We start from the raw sequence: 8,024 nt of genomic DNA on the forward strand, positions 1-8,024 counted from the left end.
CGCTTGAAAATAGTGGAAATGGTGACTTTTTTTTACCCCAGGGTGAATTTTATCCCAATTTAAAAAAAATGAACGCAATGTCGCAGAGAGAGAAGGAGAATCGGGAATTTGTATGGGGGTGGGGGCTGAGCCCCGAGGAAGGGCACTCTGGGGGAGGGGTCCGGTCCCCTGCTTGCTCTTTGTCACAAGGCAAATTGTTACTCTCTGACCCACAGATTCTTGCTTGGCTGCCTTTTTGCTTCATAGCTCAGAGCATTTTCTTGGTTCTCATCCCCTCACTTTAATCTTGGCCAATCATGGGTGCATGAGAAGTCAGGCCTGGAGGGGAGAGGTGGCTTTTCTGAGGTCACACAGCAGCTCAGTCGTGGGGCTGTCACTAGAACCCAGGACCTGTCAGACCCATCAGAGCCACTTCCTCAAAGCCTGGTGCTTGGGTTGGACAGTGACTGCTGACCCGAGCCCTGCTGCGGGCCAAGAACATCATGGGGTTGGCACCTGCTGGGTGAGGGCAGGCACGCAGGTGACGTGGCTGCCTCGACGCTCAGGCTGGTAATGAGAGCAGAACGCAAAGGAACAGGGGAACAAAGGGCTCCCGCTCTCCGCCTGCACCAGGCCCTCCGGAGGCCCTTTGCTCAGTACCACTCAGCGCTCAGCTAACGCTTCCCGAGGGCCCACTCTACGCCGATCAGTAGGAGTTTGGGATATTGGCTGGTAAGGACGGCCTGGTCCTACCCCCAAGGGCTCCTAATTTAGTGGGGAGACTGTCAAGGGATCTGGGTTCCATCCTGACTCTGCCACAGATGCCCCTGAGACTCCAGGTGCCTCGGTTTCCCTGCCTGTCCAGAGGGGAGGAATCACAGGCGGCAGGAGACACACAGGCAGCCGCGCAGTTCTAAGCACCATGCACTTCAGGGGGTCACGTAAAGGGGGGCCTTTGCACAGGCCAGCTGACAACAAGACGATGAGGACATGGAGACACTCCCAGGAGCTGCATCTGGGAGGGGTCCTCTTCATCGGGGCTGAGAGCATCTGACATGGAGCCGGGCACCCCCCCTCAAGTGAAGGGCAAAGCATGCACGTCCTGGGGCTTCCCAGCCCACGCACGCACAGCCCAGCTGTCACGTGTTTGACAGAGCAAATAACCGAAGAACTGCACTTCCTGAAGCAAAACCAACCAGCTGCTCTGATGCCAACTCGATGGGATTCTAGAGGATTCTATGAATGGCAAATAATAGTACCCATCTCATGAGATTGCTGAAGGGGTTAAAGGAATTAATACATATATTTGCTGCAAGAATAGCCAGAATAGGGGGGAGCAGTTAGAGGGAATAAGGGTTAGAGTGAGGCAAACTCCTAATCATCCCTGAAAACCCTGTCCTGGTGTCCTTTCCCCTGCGAACCTTCCCTGAACGATATAGATTCAGCGACTTCAACCATGCCATCCCTCTATCACTGCAAGCATCACACTGTACCAGAATTATCCATCATTCTTTTCTCTTAGCTTTGCACTCCTTGAGCCCAAGGACTCAGGGTCTTCCCTCAAGCAGATTGGTTTCCCTGAACTGAAATGCCTAAAGCCTGAAAGAAGGGTGGCTTTGATATGCTGAAACTCATTGCAGTCTACTCCTATTTTCCATTCATTCATTCATTCGTTCATTCGACAAAAACCTTTGAGCTTCTCTTCATGTCTTTTTTTGTGAGTCAGTTTATCTTACACAAACTCAATCCATTATAGTGCTGCATTTAATTTGGGGTGGGCAGGAAGGAGATGGGTGGATGGCGACAGTTGGATGGATGGTGATATGTTAGGATGGTGAGATCATGGTGAATGATTCGTACCATGCAGGAATACTGTATTTGAAGTACTATAATAAATGGACTCATAAGAAACGATAATTTTCCATAGAACAAGTTACAAAAGAATTTCCATTATAAAGCAGGAATATTTCCTCTGTAGAAAATAATCCTACCTGCCGTCCTACCATAGCTTACTTAGAGCTGAAGGGTGAGACATCAGCGACACAAACATCTGGGGGGTCTCCCTGTGCCAGCGGCTCTCCTTCCCCTCTCCAAACCACAAGCTGAATATCTCAGTGACCCGTTTGGAACACTGGGATCATCCAGCATCACCGGACTTCTGTAACCTGGGCATTTTCCAGTATGTTCCATGCTGTCAATACTCCCCAGCTTCCTGGACTCCTGCCACAAACTGGAAAACTAAGAGGCTGGACAGGAATTAACCAGAGAGCTCCCTGCTGAGGGGAAAAAGGACCCAGATGCTGAAAGCCAGGCGAATGTGGCTTCGCTAAATAAAACCTGGCTCCACGATGACTCCTTTATCAGATCTCGCCCCGCCCGGCTGACAAGCTGCCACCATGGACCTGGGACCGGGAAGCAGTGGGTTTGCTGAGCATGCCCCGAACGGAGTGATGTAATAGCAGCATCAGGTCACCCACAGGACAGGAGCCCCACTCATAAATTGGCTAACTGTCTGCCCAGCCAGGGACACTCCCTTTGGAAAGAACAAAAAGAGACCTTTATGCAAAACGGCTCCCTGGATGACCCGGGGTGGGTATAAATACATCTTAGCTGCCAATGTGCTCATAATTTTGCAGTCAGTTGAGCCCGAGACTCTCTGGCTCCAGAGAACTCAGCGTTGCTGGTCTGCGACCTCTCAGTAAGAGGACCGGGTAGTCAGAGGTGGTTCCGAAGGTGTCCAGGTGCAAGTCCCCCCTGGGTGCTTGTCCATCTTCCACAGAGGCAGTGTCGCTGGCTGCAAGGTGAGTTGTCTTCATTTCTGGGGAAGCTACTGTTTCGAGAGGGTTTTGCTTCTTCCTGTTTGGGAAGGCCCTGAAAACTGTGGGAATTTTCGGCCTACAGAGATAAACTGGTGGAAAGTCTAAGAAATGCCCACAGGAGGTTCAGCCATTTGAAAAGGGCATCTTGCTCAGATGTTTTTCCTGCAAAATTTGCTACATTTCAAGGAAAACCTTTTTGGTAAATTCAGATTAGAGAGCGCAGAGGAATCCACTAAGAATCTCTACCCAGATTATCCTCTCCAGTCCTTATAATGGGCACCTCTCCCTTGGCAAACGAATTCTGTTAAGATGAATATTATTAAGTCCATTTTACAGATGAAGAATAAATAAGTTGATCCAGGTCATGGAACTAGTAGAACCAGGACTTGAACCCATCTGGGGGCCTCAAAGATTCTTCCAGGGGCCACATCACACACTGCCTCTCAGGGGAGGGGGTTTTGCCATTGAGAAGGCATGCTGGGGGCAAGCCCAGACCAGACCTGGGCCTCTACTTTGGTGTCCCTTTCCCCCCTTTTTTAAAGAAGGTGGTCTCAAATGTTGAGGGTTGACTGCATTTTTCACAAACAATTCTACAAACAATCTCACAAAGATCGCGCTCCCCACCCCACCCCCCACCTCCCATAATAAAGAGGGAGCAAACAGTAGGTTGACAACAGTTGTAAAATCTTAAAGGAGGGCAGCTACAACTTGAGTGTGCTTTCCGATGACAGGTGTAACATGACAGTTGCTAATTAGACTCCTGGGAATGACCTTGCAGGACCAGGCAAAGACATCCACATTTCAACACAAGTGGGCAACTCCCCACCTTGCCCTGGGTTACGGGGGCCCGCAGGTCCCATTAAGGAGGCTCAAAGCGCACGGGATTTGTCCTCGTTGAGCTATGGGGTTCAGTGTCTTTCCTTTAGATTGTTACGTGGCTCTGTAGAATTAAAACCTATGTCCACGGATCCCCAAATCCAACCTCAAAATAGGAACAGGGGTTGCAAGCAGGGATGAAGTGGGTGTTTAAGACTGTTTATGTCAGCTTTTGTACTGATTCTGTAATAAACTAACCATATCGAGGAGGCTCGCAAACTCTTCCTAACCTTCTGACACCCTCTCCTTCCCCTTCGTCAGCCCCACAGTGAAGAACCTCTGAGTTTAAATCCAGATAAGTGACCAGCTTTGCAAAGCCGTAGCGATGGCCTGTCCCTGGCAGTTCCTGTTCAAGGCCAAATCCTACCGGTTCAACTTGACCAAGGAAACAGACATCAACAACAATGTGGGGAAAGCCAGCCAGGCCCCCTCCAGGTAAGCTCTGGCCTGCCGCCACCTGCCGCTTGTCTCCCCTGGGCTCCCATTCCCTGCTCTGCGTCGCCAACTCAGAATTCCTCTGGCTTTGGCTTCTCCCTGGAAATCTGTTCTCGCCGGTGGCTTCTTGGACGTCCCTGTTGGAATTTAGCACAGCCACTGTTAGTGGACACCTCGTCACGCCTGATACCATGTGAAGAAAGAAGGGATGTGGCGGAGTCCTGCCCCTCCAGGATTCTGGAGTGTCTGAGGGAAGAAGATAGGAAGGGATATGGAATATCTGACTTGAGAATGGGAGGCAATGGAGCTCAGTGGTTAGAACCAGGGTGGCCTCCTGGCTGACATTCATTCTGATTCACTGGTGTGTGTGCCTCGGGAATGGTGTGAGATTTTGAACATCAGCCTGGTGCAGTGTACCATGGTGTTAGGCAAACGGTATCCAAGGCTTGTGCTGGGCTGCACGAGCTGGCCCTGCGCTGTCTCTCGCCAGCTGTGTGACCTAGGGCAAGTGAACCTCTCTAATGCTCAGATGTGGTATGAGGACACCTGCGGGACCCACCTCATAGCATGTTGAGGAGGAACTAGAGTGTGCATAGAAAGCACTTAGCAGAGTGCCTATACATAGCATAACTCAATTACTGTTAGGGTCTCTTGTCGTTGCCCGGGCGCCCTGGGTTACTGAGTAACTCCGTGCCGAGGTTATACAGGGTGCTTCACCTGCATTGCATCTCTCCTGAGCCCCGCAGTGGCTCTGTGAAGTGTGAGTTATTGTCTCATTTTACAGATGTGGAAATAGAAACTCTAAGAGGGCAGTGACTTCCCCAGGTTCCACGACTCATTATTGATTTCCCATCCACGCCCCCACCTCACCCCAGAGAAGCTTTCCGTGGACTCTGGTGGGCAGCATGGCCACCCTGAGCGCACCTGCCGGAGGCCACAGAAAAGCAGCAAGGTTAAGAGCACGGGCTTGGAGATAAGCAGGTGGCTTTGCCACTTATTAGCCTTGTGACCTTTGGCAAGTCCCCTAGCCACCGAGCCTCGGTTTCCTCATTTGCGAGAAGGGGGCAGGAATGGCTATTTCCTGGGGTCATGGTAAGAATTAAATGAGTTTCCATGCCCGGCAGAGAGGAAATGCTCGATAAAGGGCACTGGTGGCAGCTGTCACTGCCCTTGCTGAGGGAAGCTAGCCCAGGGCTGAGCCGTGTTAAATAGGGTCCCCTTCCCAGAAGTGAGGTGGGCTCGGTGGGCTTGAAGAGAGGGTAGAATGTGGGGTTGAGGGGTGAAGACAAGTAGCTGGAACTAAAGGAGGACGTGTTGGAAACCAGGCAGCCTGAGCTGTGGTGACCAAGAGACTGAGAGGTGACAGCACAGGGTTGGAGAGCCTCTAGGTGTCCTCCTGGTGCTTCAGACTCAAATGCTGCAGACTGATAGCAGCTTCCTCACTCCTCCCAGGATCTCAGGAGGTCACCAAATCATGCGTCCTTTCTGTTCACCTCCCGCCTGCAGCCCCTCTCACTGCCTCTGACCTTTCTTACTCCAACTTGACTTCTGGGAAGCCATGTTCCTGCTCTAGAGTCTGCAGTGGCTCCCCATGGCCTGTCACCACACTGAGGCTTGACTGTGGTGTTCTGTATGATTGCCCCTCCCAGTTCCCCAGTGCCCGTACGCAGCACATTCCTCCCTCCACTCATCCAGACCCAGTCGACCCACCCCACCCCCATCTTGAGATCATCCTGAATCCCCCTCCTCTCCTAGCCCCCGCAGTGTGGCCTATAGCTTTGAGGCCTGAATCCCATACTTCTGATAATACTGAGTTATTCCTGACTTGTGGTTTGAACCGTTCAGGAAACCTGAGACTGTGGGTTGACTTGGAGCAAACCAGCCGACCCATCTTCTTAAGGTGGGGTGAGCTGGTGGGAGGACTCTCACAGGTATTAGAGGCGATGGAGAGAAACTATTGCACGTTAATTCATTTATCCCTCCTAACAGTTCATGAGGAAGGAGTTTTTGTCATCCTCTTACCATAGCCATGAGGACACTGGAGCCTAGAAGATTTAAGTGATTTTTAAGATCTCCCATTTGGCAAATGACAGAGCCAGGAGCCAACCCAACAGTCTGGCTCATAACTGCCACACCGAGCTGCCACTTCGTGGTCCTGGGCATGCCCAAGTCCATGAACGATTATTCGCTGAGGGCTACTTACCTGGCACGGGCTGGGGGTTTTGGAGATGGCCGTGAGGACTTTCTGTTTAGCAATTAAACAAACAATAAGTTGAGTCATCTACTAACTGCATACACAGCAGCTAAAAATAACAAGGCTTATAAAGTTCTTATTATGGTGTCGGTGTTGAGGCAGGAATTATTATTACCCTTACTTTACAAGGTTGAGTGACTGACTTACTCAAGGTCGGCATCTGGGAAGTGGTAGAGCTGAGGTTTGAACCAAGTCCAAAATCATGACCTCTACGCTCAGCGGGATCTCCCTGAGGGCCTACTATGGGCTGAGAAAGGGACCAAGAAAAGAGACAGAGCTCCTGCTGTCCGGGAGGAGGTGGACGGGAGAAACGGTGCCTTCCCCTGCTTCTGGCAGGAGTCTAGGCAGAATGGGATGTTAAAAGAGCTTTCTATATTGGCGCAAAGGTGGGGCAGGCAGAGAGACAGACATGAAGTTAGAGGACGGCACGGGTGCACCAGAATCTCTTCTGCAGAGACGGCAGGGGGCCTGGCCTGGCGGAAGTGTGGGGAGGAGTGGGGTGGGAGAAGCCTTTGGGGAGGAGGGAGGCCCAGCTGGACTGCTATCATACAGGCAGGGGAGGGGTGGGGTGGGGTGGGGAGGANTAAAAAGGAATTTTAGAATCTGTTCAGATGTAATAAGACTAAGAACCTGTTATATGTGACTCATGATTCTCTATTTTATGTAAACAAATGATTAGGAAGTGAGCATGGGCTCTGTGTGTGTGTGTGTGTGTGTGTGTGCGTGTGTGTGTGTTAGAGACAAAGGCAACTGCAGGAACATCCAGGTGAAGATATACGGCATTCTGAACAAAGTTGAGCTGAGTGTTGCTAACTGGGCTGCAATTGGCTCAAAATAAACAGGTACTCTCTTTCATTCCACTTTACCTTGGGTTTGGGATTAAATAGACTGGAGTACATACAGGAGGCCCACACACACACACACCCCCCCCCCCCCCCCCCCGCCCCGTACTCTGAGGTTGAAGTTACCCGGCTTCCAATGTTGGCAGCAACTCACAGAAGTAGCTAAGTCAGGAGGCACCATGCTTTCAGGCAGCAAGGACCAGGACCCAGGAGCCCACCATGTCTCCCACTAAAAGTCACCCCCAACCCTGCGCTTCCTTTGGCTTCCTTCCTGGAATCACACAGAACACGCAGAAGAGAATTAGCGCATCTTGGGGCAGCCCTGTGAGATAAGAGAGCTTGAGCTGCGGCCTGGGGGGCTGCTCTGTGGTCTCGGGCAAGAGCCTTAACTTCTCTGCCGCCCCCACCCCCCGCCGCTGCCTTCTCAATCAAGAGGAAACAATACAGAACCGCCTTTTGGACTGGACTTAGTAAGGGATGGAGGACATAACAGACAGGAAAGTTTGCTTTCTGCACTCAAAGCGCCGTATGGTGGGAATCATCATGATAAACTTTGCTGTTATTTTACGAGGAATAAACAAGGCCGAGGCCGGCCGCGCAGCCCGTGATCTTGGTCCGGAGAAAGTCCAGGGGCGCCCCAAAGGCCGACCTTCCTGCGGACGCCGAGGGGTGTAGAGGGCCAGGGGACACGGCCCGGAAAGCGGAGGGGCGGGGCGACCGTCCGGCCCCGGGCCGGGCGCAGGGTGAAGCCCGGGGTGGCGGCTCCCCGACTCGCTCCGCCCCGGGGCGGGGGCTGCGGGGTCCCGCGGCGATAAAGGG

This window comes from Ailuropoda melanoleuca, chromosome 13 (assembly GCF_002007445.2).
Source record: "Ailuropoda melanoleuca isolate Jingjing chromosome 13, ASM200744v2, whole genome shotgun sequence".
In the NCBI taxonomy this organism is placed as follows: domain Eukaryota; kingdom Metazoa; phylum Chordata; class Mammalia; order Carnivora; family Ursidae; genus Ailuropoda; species Ailuropoda melanoleuca.